This window comes from Podarcis melisellensis (genome assembly GCF_964234715.1).
Source record: "Podarcis melisellensis genome assembly, chromosome: 4".
NCBI lineage: Eukaryota > Metazoa > Chordata > Lepidosauria > Squamata > Lacertidae > Podarcis > Podarcis melisellensis.
The window spans coordinates 3,617,497-3,631,365 of record NC_138531.1 but is presented as its reverse complement, the minus strand read 5'-3'; positions in this window follow the sequence as shown (position 1 = coordinate 3,631,365).

Below are 13,869 nucleotides of genomic sequence, written 5' to 3'. Positions count from 1 at the left end.
GGGGCCACCTTTATTATATGGCAGCTATTTGGCTTTAATTGCTTTTAGAGGGGTGTAGGAAACCAGGAAATGGATTTTATTTGTTTGAAAAATGTTTTATTATAACCTGCCCTGGGGGCTCCCTGGAGCCATGTTGGTGGGACAGAAATGAATGAATTAATGAATGAGTAGATGACTCATGTTTTCTCAGCAGCCCATGAATCTTTTCAGCAGCCCTGAAAAAAGACTGAAGTATTTTCACATAGAAAATAGGGCAAATCCGGAGGGGGGTATGAAAGGAGGCAGCATCTGTCCGTCAAATAAGGTTGCATTATTTCTAGCCGGACTTCTGCAACGTGCTCTACGAGGGGCTGCCTTTGAAAAGTGCTCCAAAGCTCCAGCTGCCTCAAAGAGTGCAGCCAGACTCAGGCTGCTTATAGGGAGCAGATGACTTGCTAGAACAGCTTCCCTGGCCACAGGTATGTTTCTGGGCATAATTCAAAGTGCTGGTTATCACCTATAAAGTCCTATTTGGTCAAAGCTATCTGAAAGATCAGTTTTCCTCATGTGAACTTGTCCAGGTTTTGAGATCTTCGGGGGAGGCCTTTCTTTCAGTCCTGCAACCCTCACATGCCTGCTTGGTGGGGACACAGGAGAGGGCCTTCTCGGTGGCTGCTCCCAGACAACTTTGGAACTCCCTCCCAAGAGAAGCCAGAGTGGCTCCCTCCTTGCTGTTCTTCCCCCAGCAGGTGAACACTTTCTTGTTCCAACAAACTTTTGGGAACTGACTGTTTTTAATGAAAAGGCTGGTACCATGCTGTTTTTATTGTAATTATCTACAAGTTTTTATTAGATTTGCACACAGACATTGTTTTAACTCTATCAATGTTTAATTGTTTTTAGCTATTCCTGTTTTTATCTGTAAGTCACCTCGAGTCCCTGCCAGGGAAATGAATAATAATAATAATAACAACACCTGTTGTTGTTGTTGTTGTTGTTGTTGTTAACCAGGGATAAAGAACTGACTCTGGCTGGTGGGGGCTGATAATACACTACCTCCCCCACCCAAGTTTGACTGGTGGATGAGGCCTTGATTATACATTTTTAAGTGCCACTGTGAAAGTTTGCCTTCACCCACTGAAATCTTGACCCTCATTGCTGAAATCCAAAATGGCATCCCTGCCCAAAGGAATTGAGCAATATGGAAACGGCAATATAGCTCTTCCATTTTCAGATGCCTGTATATTTTTCCTATGTAAAATTTAGCAAGCAATTGTTTTTTGCTCACACTGCTTCCAATTATCTTACAGGGTTTAGGGCAATTCCCCCCTCCCTGTCTGTTCCTGATGGGCAGAATCAAATAGCCAACATTCTGAAGCCAGCTCGTCTTTGAGATGAAAGTCTCTGGAGAAAATCAAAGGCAGATGTGAAGAAATGTTATATTTGACTCTGGCCAGAACTCAGTGTAAAGAGCTGTGGCTGATCAATACTAGTCCTATTAATTCTGATCCTAGACGGATGATCATTGCCTCTGTTCCCTCCCCTGAGTTAAATTACTTTGAAACAGCACAAAAAAACTGTTCGCAGGCACTAGTCAGAATCCATGTGAAAATATTTTTTCCCTAGACTGCCAAGCATAATTCATAGTTTTCACAAACTTAATAGGAGAAAATGTGGACACTTAACTGCACCATTCGTGTACCTAACACAACTCCTCCAAAGTAGTTTGCAATGATGAAGTAGGTCCCAGTGGTGCAATGCAAGGAAAAGCTTCACACATGGAGCCCGGCAGATTAAGCCTGCTACACTGAGAGATCTCGTAGTCGCCCTCTCCATGGGATCTTACACTTCCAACTGGCATTACTAACGACTGGTGGGCTGCTGTGAGCTCTTTTTGACATTGAATCTAACAACATTGCACTACAATGAACCACCAAAGGGATAAGCATAACTTCTGCAAGGCACAATGAGAAACTGGAGAGCTATGAGTAATAGACCTCTAAAGGGATACATGTTCAGCTTACACCCTTGCCATCTGGAGTGAAATGATACAGATTTAACTCCACTCAATCCATATACTTTTCATTGGCATTGATTCTGGCATCAGAAGGACTCTGGAGTTACCAGAGTATTTGACTCAAACCCAAAGTCAGAGTTTTGGAAGCAAGTGTGAATTGGTCAAAAGTGTTTCAGAAGCACACCAATTTGGCTTTGAGTCCAAAACCAGACTTAGAAAACACAAAGCTTCTAGCCTCACTCACTCTTCTGGGAACAATTTAAATTGGCCATAGCTACTGCTTCTTTTTACAGAAATGGATGAAATTTACAGGCATAGTAACTACTTCTAAGCAAATAACATCTGCCAAATTAAAATCTAATAGGTCTAGGATTTTTTGTCCTGAGCAACATTGATTTTTTTAAAAAAAGAATCACAAGTTGTTGTTTGTTTTACACACACTTGCAAAACTGGATGACATTTGCAAGCATGGCAGTCTCTTCTGAGGGAACAGATCTCCCCAAATTTCAGTAGAATGGTTTTGCATAAACACAGCCTTTACAGTTTTTTAAAAATACAGTGGTACCTTGGGTTACATACGCTTCAGGTTACATACACTTCAGGTTACAGACTCCTCTAACCAAGAAATATTACCTCGGGTTAAGAACTTTGTTTCAGGATAAGAACAGAAATTGTGCTCCGGCGGTGCGGCAGCAGCAGCAGGCCCCATTAGCTAAAGTGGTGCTTCAGGTTAAGAACAGTTTCAGGTGTGCTTGCTTCGGCAGCACATATACTAAGAACAGTTTCAGGTTGAGAACGGACCTCCGGAACGAATTAAGTACTTAACCCGAGGTACCACTGTAATATTTTTATTGGTTTTCATTATAACAAACATCTAACAATAAACATTAAGAAATAAAAAATAAAAATGTGAACAACTGTATCATTTTGCATAATGTTTGTACATTCAATACAGTATCAATATATGGGATTTCTCCAATCTCCCGACTTCCCTCTACCCCCTCCGTGGTTCCATTATTTCATTGTTAAATTGTGCATGTCCAAATCATATTTCTATCCATTCATTTCTATTTTTATCTATTATGATAATATTGCAAGTGTTTTTTTAGAATCTTGCTGATGTATTTACTTGTATACAATGCTTTGTCATATATGCAATAAAAGTTTCCCATTCATTTTTAAATTTGTTATCCTGATTTCTAAGTCTACCAGTTAGTTTGGCCATCTCTGCATATTCCATTAACTTAATTTGCCAATCTCTTTTTGTGGGAATTTTTTCCTCTTTCCTTCATTGGTCTATCAATATTCATGTGGCTGTAGTCGCATACATGAAAAGATTTTTATATATTTTTTGCTATTTCCCTTCCTATAATTCCTAATAGGAAGGCTTCTGGTTTATTAAGGAAGGTTATTTTAAACATTTTCTTCAGTTCATTATATATCATTTCCCAAAATATTTTTATACCTTTACATTGCCACCACATATGATAAAATGTACCTTCTACTTCCTTACATTTCCAACATTTCTTACCTTATACATTTGTGATAACTTGACTGGTGTTAAGTACTACCTATACATCATTTTCATGTAATTTTATTTTATCAGTGTATAGGCCGTAAATTTAAAATTATTTCTCCATAATTTTTCCCAATCTGACATTTAGATATTATGTCCCACTTCTTTAGCCCACTTTATTATTACACATTTGACCTCTTCATCTTTAGTTTCCAATTTCAACATCAACTTGTACATTCTTGATAGTACTTTAATATCACATTTTATTATTTCTCTTTGGAATTTTGAGATTTCATGAGCAAATCCTTTTTTCTTATCATTTTTAAATAATTCAGCCTTTACAGTTTTAGGGTGGTTTAAAAGGATTCACTTAATCTCCCTTATTGCCTTATGGGCAATTTGTATGAAAATAGTATCCATGTGAGAGGAAGCCTGAGGTAAAAACAGCAGCAGCAGCAGCAACAACAACAGTTGTTAACTTATGGATAAATAGGCTGAACTGATGTTTTTGCTAGGCACTCTTTAAAGTTGATTGGGGATGTAGACTTATTAAAGGTGATTTGCTTCTCTTCCTGCGGATTTGTGAGCAACAATTTTATTATGAGGATGGGATACATCATAGAGTTACCTCTAGAAAGTGGCATCCAAAATTTCAGAAAGGGGATGATGAAGGGGTGCAGAAACCAACCTCAGGCTTCCGCTCTGCTCTACTGGCACAAAAAACATAAAAACTAAGTGCAAAGCAGATTGGAAAGGAATGGATATGTGGGCCTGGGGACAGAAGTAGAAGGGCTGGAGCAGCAAGCATTTTGCAAGTAAGAACCATTAGCAGAACTGGGCAAAGAAGGAGCAGAAGGAGCAGCTCTGCAGCAATGCCTCTACTGTGGGGTTGAGCATCAGCCATGATTTGCTTGTGCGACTAGGCAGTCACAAAGAGAAGACTTCAGATGGAGCTCTTATTTAGGTTCAAATCACCTCAAGCGCAATCCTTTTCAGTAAAGTTGCTGCACATTCTATTGCCAATTATCCAGGGCACAGTAATTAAACAAAGAGATGTGGTATACATGCATGTGTGAACAAGGCCTTAGGGAGCATTTTGGCAAGCAATTTCCCCCAGGGAAGTTCAGTAAAGGAGTGGGAGCCTTGTTTTAGAGTAAAAAGATGTCTTTAAACATGTATTCTCTTTTAAAAGGTTTCTTAGATATTATAGCATATTAACCATATGGAAGGAGAAGAGAAACACTCTATAAGCACCTTTAGTGATGACGAAAAGGGGGAAAATAAAATCTCACTGGAGATCATTAAGCTCCTAATTCCTTCCAGCATGCAGAAAATCCATCACTGGACCCTATGGAGAATGAATTATTGTGGAAAAACACTGAATGTCTTATCCTTAACTGATTTTTGAAAAAGGAATTGTGATTATCAGCTCTCTCACAAAATGAACTTGATTATGGATGCAAAACAATAATTGCTATGTCAAATTAGTGGAAGACTTATACTTTTTGTACCATTGTGCACAACACAATAAATTTCTGTTTCTTCTGTGTCCTCAAATGGCAGGGAGATGATCCTTGCCTTTTTGGCTATGTTCAGAAGTGAGTCTGGTGATCACAATGGCTGGGGGAAATGCAAGCACAATGGTGGGAGCTGCTACCAGCAGCTGATGTGAACAGCCTGGTTCACACTGAGGGCTCCCCGGGGGGGAATGGAGGGCCTGCACACGACCAGGGGCAGTTCAGGTTGCTTGAATGTGAGCGTGAAAAGAAAAGCCAGCAGTGAGGAGAGATGTGCGCAAACTCCACTGGGAAAAAGTGCTAGGCTAAATAATAGCAATTATAAATTATAATGATACAAATTTTATTATTCATACCCCGCCCATCTGGCTGGGTTTCCCCCGCCACTCCTTTTGGATTCAGACTTTTGGGGGTTCACTTGAAATTCCTCAGGTGTTTCATCCAAGGAAGAATCCTAAAATTCAGGTAGATGAGTCAGAACATTGATCCACGTAGCTTACAATTGTTTTCTCTGACTAGAAGCAGCTTCCCAGAATCTCAGGTGGAGGTTTCTCCCCACATGCAACCCAATATACTTTTGAAACCCAAACATACTAATACTTGAACTTAGAGCCTTCTGCATACGTGCCTCCACTGAACCATGAGCAGCAGACAATCGAACTGCCAAGAACACAAAGGAACCTGGGCTGCCTATGGGCAGTGTGAGACCTAAGCGCCAGGTGGAAGGGCATGTCCAGAGATCCTTGTGCACTTCCTCCCTTGCTCATTAATATGCTTGATAGGTGCTGAGGTCTGGAAACAGAAAAGATGTGCCTGGCAGGGCAGGGCATTAATTACTTTCCTCCACATGTTACTCTGATGCTTAGCTAAGTATTCTGCAACTGCTGCCGTTACGATGTATAATTTGCACAGTGTTCAGTCGTGAGCAAAAGCAATTTGGCAAGCCCTCCTTCTAATTAGTTTAGAGTCTGATTATCACATTTTGCCTCTCACTCACACATGCAACACGCTGCAGCTGTGCTGTGCAGGATTAAGCCAGTATGCGGAAAGAAACAAAACGTGTTACCCTTTTAAGCATTTGCTATCCCTTCTTCCAGTAATCCCTCCCTGGGAGCTAGATTTAGCTCTTATCAAAAGCTAACAAAAACCCCTAAGCTTGCAGGCAAGTATCCTTTAACCCCTCGTATCAATAACATCTATCAAAGGTTTGCCAAGTTCCTGCTAACTGCCCAAGTGCTGGGATCAGTACTTTCAAATCTGCCATTAAAATGCCTTGGTTTCAAATGTATTTTTTGGATTGGAAAACATAACTTTTTGTTGTTGTTTAGCCGTTTGGTCGTGTCCGCCTCTTTGTGACCCCCTGGACCAGAGCATGCCAGGCACTCCTGTCTTCCACTGCCTCCCGCAGTTTGGTCAAACTCATGCTGGTAGCTTCGAGAACACTGTCCCAACATCTCGTCCTCTGTCGTCCCCTTCTCCTTGTGCCCTCCATCTTTCCCAACATAGGGTCTTTTCCAGGGAGTCTTCTCTTCTCATGAGGTGGCCAAAGTATTGGAGCCTCAGCTTCAGGATCTGTCCTTCCAGTGAGCACTCAGGGCTGATTTCCTTCAGAATGGATACATTTGATCTTCTTGCAGTCCATGGGACTCTCAAGAGTCTCATCCAGCACCATAATTCAAAAGCATCAATTCTCAGTGATCAGCCTTCTTTATGGTCCAGCTTTCACTTCCATACATCACTACTGGGAAAACCATAGTTTTAACTATACGGACTTGTCAACAAGGTGATGTCTCTGCTTTTTAAGATGCTGTCTAGGTTTGTCATTGCTTTTCTCCCAAGAAGCAGGCGTCTTTTTAAATTTTGTGACTGCTGTCACCATCTGCAGTGATCATGGAGCCCAAGAAAGTAAAATCTCTCACTGCCTCCATTTCTTCCCCTTCTATTTGCCAGGAGGTGATGGGACGAGTGGCCATGATCTTTGTTTGTTTGTTTTTTGATGTTGAGCTTTAGACCATATTTTGCGTTCTCTTTTTTCACCCTCATTAAAAGGTTCTTTAATTCCTCCTCACTTTCTGCCATCAAGGTTGTGTCATCTGCATATCTGAGGTTGTTATTTCTTCCAGCAATCACTTTTTAGTTGTTGTCTATTCCTCTCTTTCAATTGACAGGGAGGTGAGCAGCTGCTGCACAGGACAGCTCCAGGAGCATGCATTAGATTTCCCATGCAGCAATGCACTTATCTAATTCATATCCCATTTTAATCCCAGGTGAACCTAGAGCTGCTTAAGTGGGGCTCCCAGGTAGTTTCTCATCCAGGCACTGGCAAGTCCAAGACCTGCTTAGCCTTTGCAGTGCAACAGCTTCAGGAATGCTGCAGCTATTAATGATCTCCCACTCCATCAGAAAAAGCTGCAAATTTCTACTTGTGGATAAATGTTGTCAGTAAGCAGCCATCTCAAGACAATGACATATTCTACCCACCTATGGCCCCATCATTTAAAGTGGTAAGGAATTTAAAGGGATTGGAGTGGTACACTTTGGAACCACCGAAGGGCCTCAAATTGTGAAAAGAGGTCTGCTGAACTGGAGGCTTGAGAAAATGAACTTGCCAAGTTTGAAAACTTCTGAGCCTGCAATAAGCTGAGCCCCAATCTCTCCGATGTGTTGGCTTGGCTTGTAATGGGCTCAGCTGATTCCTATTCCCATGGTTCCCAGAAGCACTGGTCACAGCACAAGAAGTTTTAGCATCCCATGAGATCTCTCCAAAGTCTGCAAACCCTCCAGCCTCCCTCTGTCTCTTGGCAAGGCCATGTAGGAAGCAAAGCAGTAGTGTTCTGAGGGGGGGGCAGGGGGCGGCCTGCCCCGGGTACCATTCCAGGGGGAGGGTTACAAAATGCCAACCCCCGATTGGGGGTACCCCCCTACGGTGGTGCCACACCTCTAGGACACCCGCCCTGCCCCCTGGGACATGCATCCCATCCCCTGGGACACACGCCATGCCTCCTGGGACAAGCACCACTCTGGGTACTGAAGCAGGTTGCTTCGCTACTCAGGGACTGAGCAGCTGTCCTGAGATCCAGTCCTATCTGGACCTATCTGATTCAGGCCCAATCAGAATTGAGTCCCAGTTGAATGTAATCTCAGAACCTCTATCTATAATCTTTGAGCCCCCGTCTTCAGGGATTTTTTACCTATGATTCCTGCATTGCAGGAGTTGGAGGAGCCATTGGGGTCCCTTCCAACAAAGAAGAAGAAGAAGAAGAAGAAGAAGAAGAAGAAGAAGAAGAAGAAGAAGAAGAAGAAGCGAAGTCCACTCTAATCCATATCAACTCATTGTGGTATAGTAGCAAGCTGTGAAGGCCCCCCCGCTGCAAAATAGCATTAATGGCATGTATGTGTTTTACTGGTGTGTCCTAGTATCACTTAGAGAAGTACATGAATGGTATACTTCTTTGCAGGGTGCCAATAATAAAGAACTGGTCTAGCATGTTACAAGATTAGATTCTAGAAAGTGGGGGCTTCAAGCTAAGCCACACACTGAAGTGAATCTTGCTGACTCTGGGAAACATGCTTTTAAAGGAAAATTTCAATTTCAATTCTCAAATCCATAAGCTTAGAATATTTGCCCAGGTCACAAAACTTCAAATAAAACTTAAGAATGTGCTAGATACTGCTTAAATGCTTTGCTTGGGTAGATTTCAGTGAGCAAATATTCATACATGCTCTCCGTTTTTAAAAAAAATGAACTCAGGCTTTGATGCAATGAGCAAGATAATTGCTTGAAAGAAATGATGAGTTAAAATTTCCAAAAATATTTTCTGAGGAAGGTAAGGCATTGCATGTTTTTGTGAATTATTAACACAACATTTCTTCTTCTTCTTCTTCTTCTTCTTCATGATCTACTGGATAAGAGGACTGGCAGCCAACAAGTGGGATCTAGCCTCCAGAACCATTTTATTTGTCCCCTAGTAGCACTCCCAAAGTATTATTATTAATATTAATTTACCATGCCATCTAACCAACTATATGTGTTTGCTAGGAAGGCAAACACAGAGGAAATTGGATCTCACAGGGTCTACAGGAAATCCTCTCTGTGAGAGCCAGGTAAAGGGGTGTAGCCTACTATATAACCTCGTCACCCCCCTCCCAGCCTGCTTCTCTTTCTCTGCTTCCTGCTATCTCATCTCATCTCTTCAATGCCTCATCCATGACCAGGGATGTAGGCCATCAGACTAGCAATGTTCAAATATATAAAAGGATGTCACATAGAGGAGGGAGAAAGGTTGTTTTCTGCTGCTCCAGAGAAGCAGACACGGAGCAATGGATCCAAACTCCAAGAAAGAAGATTCCACCTAAACATTAGGAAGAACTTCCTGACAGTAAGAGCTGTTTGACAGTGGAATTTGCTGCCAAGGAGTGTGGTGGAGTCTCCTTCTTTGGAGGTCTTTAAGCAGAGGCTTGACAACCATATGTCAGGAGTGCTCTGATGGTGTTTCCTGCTTGGCAGGGGGTTGGACTCGATGGCCCTTGTGGTCTCTTCCAACTCTATGATTCTATGATTCTACCAAATATGTCTGTGACTACTTTTATGCCTGCCTCAAGGCTGCTTCTGTGAAACTGAGTAAGTTTTTCTTTACTTATAAAGAATCCATCATTTATCCCATAGCAGCAATTACAAAGTAGACATACACTTCATCACACTCTCGTACCTACGGGACCGCCTCTCCCGGTCTGCCCCACGGAGAGCCTCAAGGTCCATAAATAGCAACACCCTGGTGGTCCCGGGCCCTAAGGAAGTCAGATTAGCCTCAACCAGAGCCAGGGCCTTTTCAACTCTGGCTCCGGTCTCGTGGAACGCTCTGCCTCGTGAGACCAGGGCCCTGCAGGATCTGATTTCTTTCCGCAGGGCCTGTAAGACAGAGTTGTTCTGCCTGGCCTTTGGCTTGGAGCCAATTTGATTCCCTCCCCCTCTTTCTTTTTTCTTTCTCCTCCTGCGATGAGGCTGCATTTTAATATTTTAATGTTTCAATATTTTAATGTTGTATTTTAATCTTGTTTTTAAGTTGTATTCATTCAACTTGTTTTTATTATTGCTTGTTAGCCACCCTGAGCCCGGCCTTGGCTGGGGAGAGCGGAGTATAAATAAAACTTCTTCTTCTTCTTCTTCTTCTTCCTCTTCCTCTTCTTCCTCTTCTTCCTCTTCTCCTTCTCCTCCTCCTCTTCCTCCTCCTCCTTCTTCTTATGATCTGAAGGAGCAGGCAGGTAGCTTAGGGATACTTGTGGATCCTTTGCTGTCTCCTGAGGCTCAGGTGGCATTGATAGTGCAGAGTGCCTTCCATCCACTTCAGCTGGTTGCCCAGCTGCACCCATATCTGGAAAAAGAGAGCCTAGCTTCTGTTCTCTAGGCTCTGGTAACCTCTTGGTTAGATTACTGCAATGTGTTAGATGCAGGGCTGCTTCTAAAAGTAGTTTGGAAAGTTCAGCTGGTACAGAATTTGGTAGCCAGGTTGCTCACCGGGGAAGATGATTTGAGCATATTACCCTGATCCTGGTCCAACTGAACTGGCTGCCAATTAGTTTCTGGGCCCAATTCAAAGTGCCGGTTTTGACCGATAAAGCCTTAAATGACCAGGACTGCTTCTCACCCATATGACCTACCCAGACCCTGAGATCACCAACTGAGGCCTTCTTCATGTGGATCTTTTGTTCTAATAAAGTGCAGCAATGACATAGCAGTGCTAAACCAATCTAGTGTGAAAGCAACCCAAGAGTGCGTGCTGGGTTGCAGCAGTCATATTCTGATTTGAATGAGCTGCAGTCCTCTTTTGTATTCCTGTGGTGCAGAAAGCCTGCAGGATACAATAGATAGGACAAAAGAGGACCCAGCTTCAGTCCCATAACATCCTGTTCCTAGTATTGCAACCTGAAAGATGCTAGCAGAAACTATGACTTCCAGAAGCTGCAATAGAAACAAAGGGATATTCAGATACCTTCTGCAAGGTCTTCATGGTGCAAATGTCTCATTTCTTCTCTGGGCGGGGTAGCTTCAACTGCTGACAATAAGCAGTGTGAAAGGTCAGAGAGCTAATGGAAAGGTCTGATGTTCAAAGCCTAGGATGCAATTAGCCATCTTTTTTAGTGAAACAGAAGATACATCCATTGTCAGTCCACCCTCATTCTTCTTGACTCCAGCATTCTAATGAAGCTTTAAAAAGAATTAATAATGAGAAAATCTTCTGATCCAAGTGTATGAATCACCACCAGTTCTTCATTTCAGAAATATCAGAAGATCATAATTATTTTGCTTTGGGTTAGGCTGACCTCATTTTTTTCCTTGGCACAATAATTTTGATTTCAGTAACGTTTTACATGTTCTTTTCAGCACACTCCTTCTGTGCTTTCTGCTTGTTTTCCCGTGAAATCTGTTGAACATCTTTTGTATTTGATCTGGTTTTTTCCTCTTCCGTACTCTTTGGCTTCAAATTGCCTTCTTGCTGATTTAGAATGCTTGAAACATTTGGAGAAAAGGACAGAGAGCATGCAAAAAAACAAAAATTACCACCTGTTTAAAGATCCAAATCTTGAGACTGGAAGCCTTGTTTTCCTGGCTTTGGTTTGCTGTGCTGTTGTTGTACAACCATGCAGCCTGCTCCTAATCATTTAAAACTCAGATGAAGGTCCAAACTAGAGATGATGCAGGATATCGTATTATATCCTGCAGGAAGCGTTTGATAGGATTATGAGCTGGAGAGGCAGAGTGGGTGTTCATTCTTTACACCATACCATTTTCTCAGTTAAAACTACCCCTTCTCTAAAGCTGCAACTTAGTCCATGAGGCAAAGCATATAAATATCATATGGGTATCTGTAGGGTGTGCCATCTGGGCAAAATACAGGCGGGGGGGCAGCATGGGCAGAAAGGGCTAATCACCCCAGTGTGTCGGTCCTGATCTAAATTCCTCCTCATAGTTGAATTACCATGAACAATTCTAAACCCCAACACAGTATCTCCGTCAGGGATTCTACCTGAGTTCTGTGAGATTTAACTTGCTGTAAATGTGTTTAGGATGGCAGCCACCAGTTCAAATAACATGCTATCCTGCATCCCATAGTTTCTTCTCCATAGGCTACAGGGAATAGGGAAATTGAGGAGAGACTGATTAACCCTGTCACTTGTAGCCATTCTCCAGCTCAAAATCATCCGCCCCAAGCTGCTTTTCCATCCACAGGATGGGAAGAATGATTTGAGTCCATTTTAACTATTGATACCTTTCCATCCAGGTGAAACAAAACAAAAAAGGTAAAGGACCCCTGGGTGGTTGGGCCCAGTCAAAGGCAACTATGGGGTTGCAGCTCTCATCTCGCTTTCAGGCTGAGGGACAGACAGCTTTCTGGGTCATGTGGCCAGCAGGACTAAACCACTTCTGGCGCAATGACACAGCTTGGGTGGGTGAGCACACAAGGAAAGTTAAGAAGCAGCCCTTTCCACCCATTTTGCCTCTGTCTTGGCATGGCTTGCAGAAGCTGAATTTGGCTTCAAAAGGTGGTGCAGGTGGATTTCCTCATAATGTCTAATGGTTATATGGGGTTGCTCGTGCGTAAGTTGCCGCCACTCCTGGCTAGGTTGCCTGGTTAAACCTTTTCCTCGCTGGACAGCCCTTCACTTCGTGGCTGTTCAGTCGCTAGCAGAATCCGTCAGTGGGCGTTTCTTGAACTTCTTCCAGCAAAGAAGTTTTTTGACGCCAAGTCTACGCCTACTTTCCCTGCGCGGAAGTCTTCTGTGCAGGGTGGGTGTGGGTAGCGGAGGACCTGTGCTCTCCCCGCTGGTCTCTGGTGAAGAGTCCTGGAGCCCCCTCTCCGATTCCCCCATCCGCCCACCTTTATCCCTGGTGTTACACTGATTTCCTTCCCCAGCCGATGAGTTCCCTCTCTCCCTGCTTGGCCCTTCTCCAGCATCGCTTGGGAGCCTTGCCTCCACTTCTGGCTCCGATGTCAGTTCCCTGACATAATGTATAGTTTGAACCTTAATTTTGGTGTCAAGATGTGGAAACTATTTTTTAACAGGGGGCTTATTCTGAAGGGATGCAGCGACTGAACACAGACCCTCTTTATTGATATGCTCTGGGAGGAGCCAAATACTGCTAAACTAATCTCTCCCTCCCATATGAACAGCTGCAGAAGATTAGGCAGAGTTGCCCCTAACAGTCCTTACTTACCCCTTCGATGTGGTCTCTGTTGCTGTTCTATGAATGGAAGAAAATCTCAGTTTTGGTTCTCTCAGACTCAAACTTATTAAATTCAGTTCTCCATATTTCTCCAGCAATTTGCTATTAAACAACACTCATGAAAACCTATGCAGATTTTTAGTGTGAATTTATTCTAATGAGCACATTTTTATATGTATTTTTGACTAGTGTACACATTTTTACAAGCAATTTTCCATAGTGAATGCAGTTTTTGAATATTATTTCCAGTAATATATTTATTTTTATGCACACTTTCTCTACTATACACATTTTTTAAGAAAGATTGTTTGGTTGGAAAATTGCAGTTCAAAATTCTGATTAGTGTGACTTTTGTAGGATAGCTCTGTTTCAGTTTTGGAAAATGCAAATTTGATAGATTTGCCTTTAAATGCAAACTGAATCACATCCCTACTCCCTGCTATCTGTACTGTTCACACTGTTGGACGAAGTTTCAGAGTCTTTTGTCAACGAAGATGCATAATAAAGGGAGCTGGTGCCGTCCACCTCAGAGGAGGTATGTCAAGGCATCTCAGCACACACCAGAGATGGCATATTTCAGAAGAAAGCCACACTTAGCACTTTCAAATATCCAAAG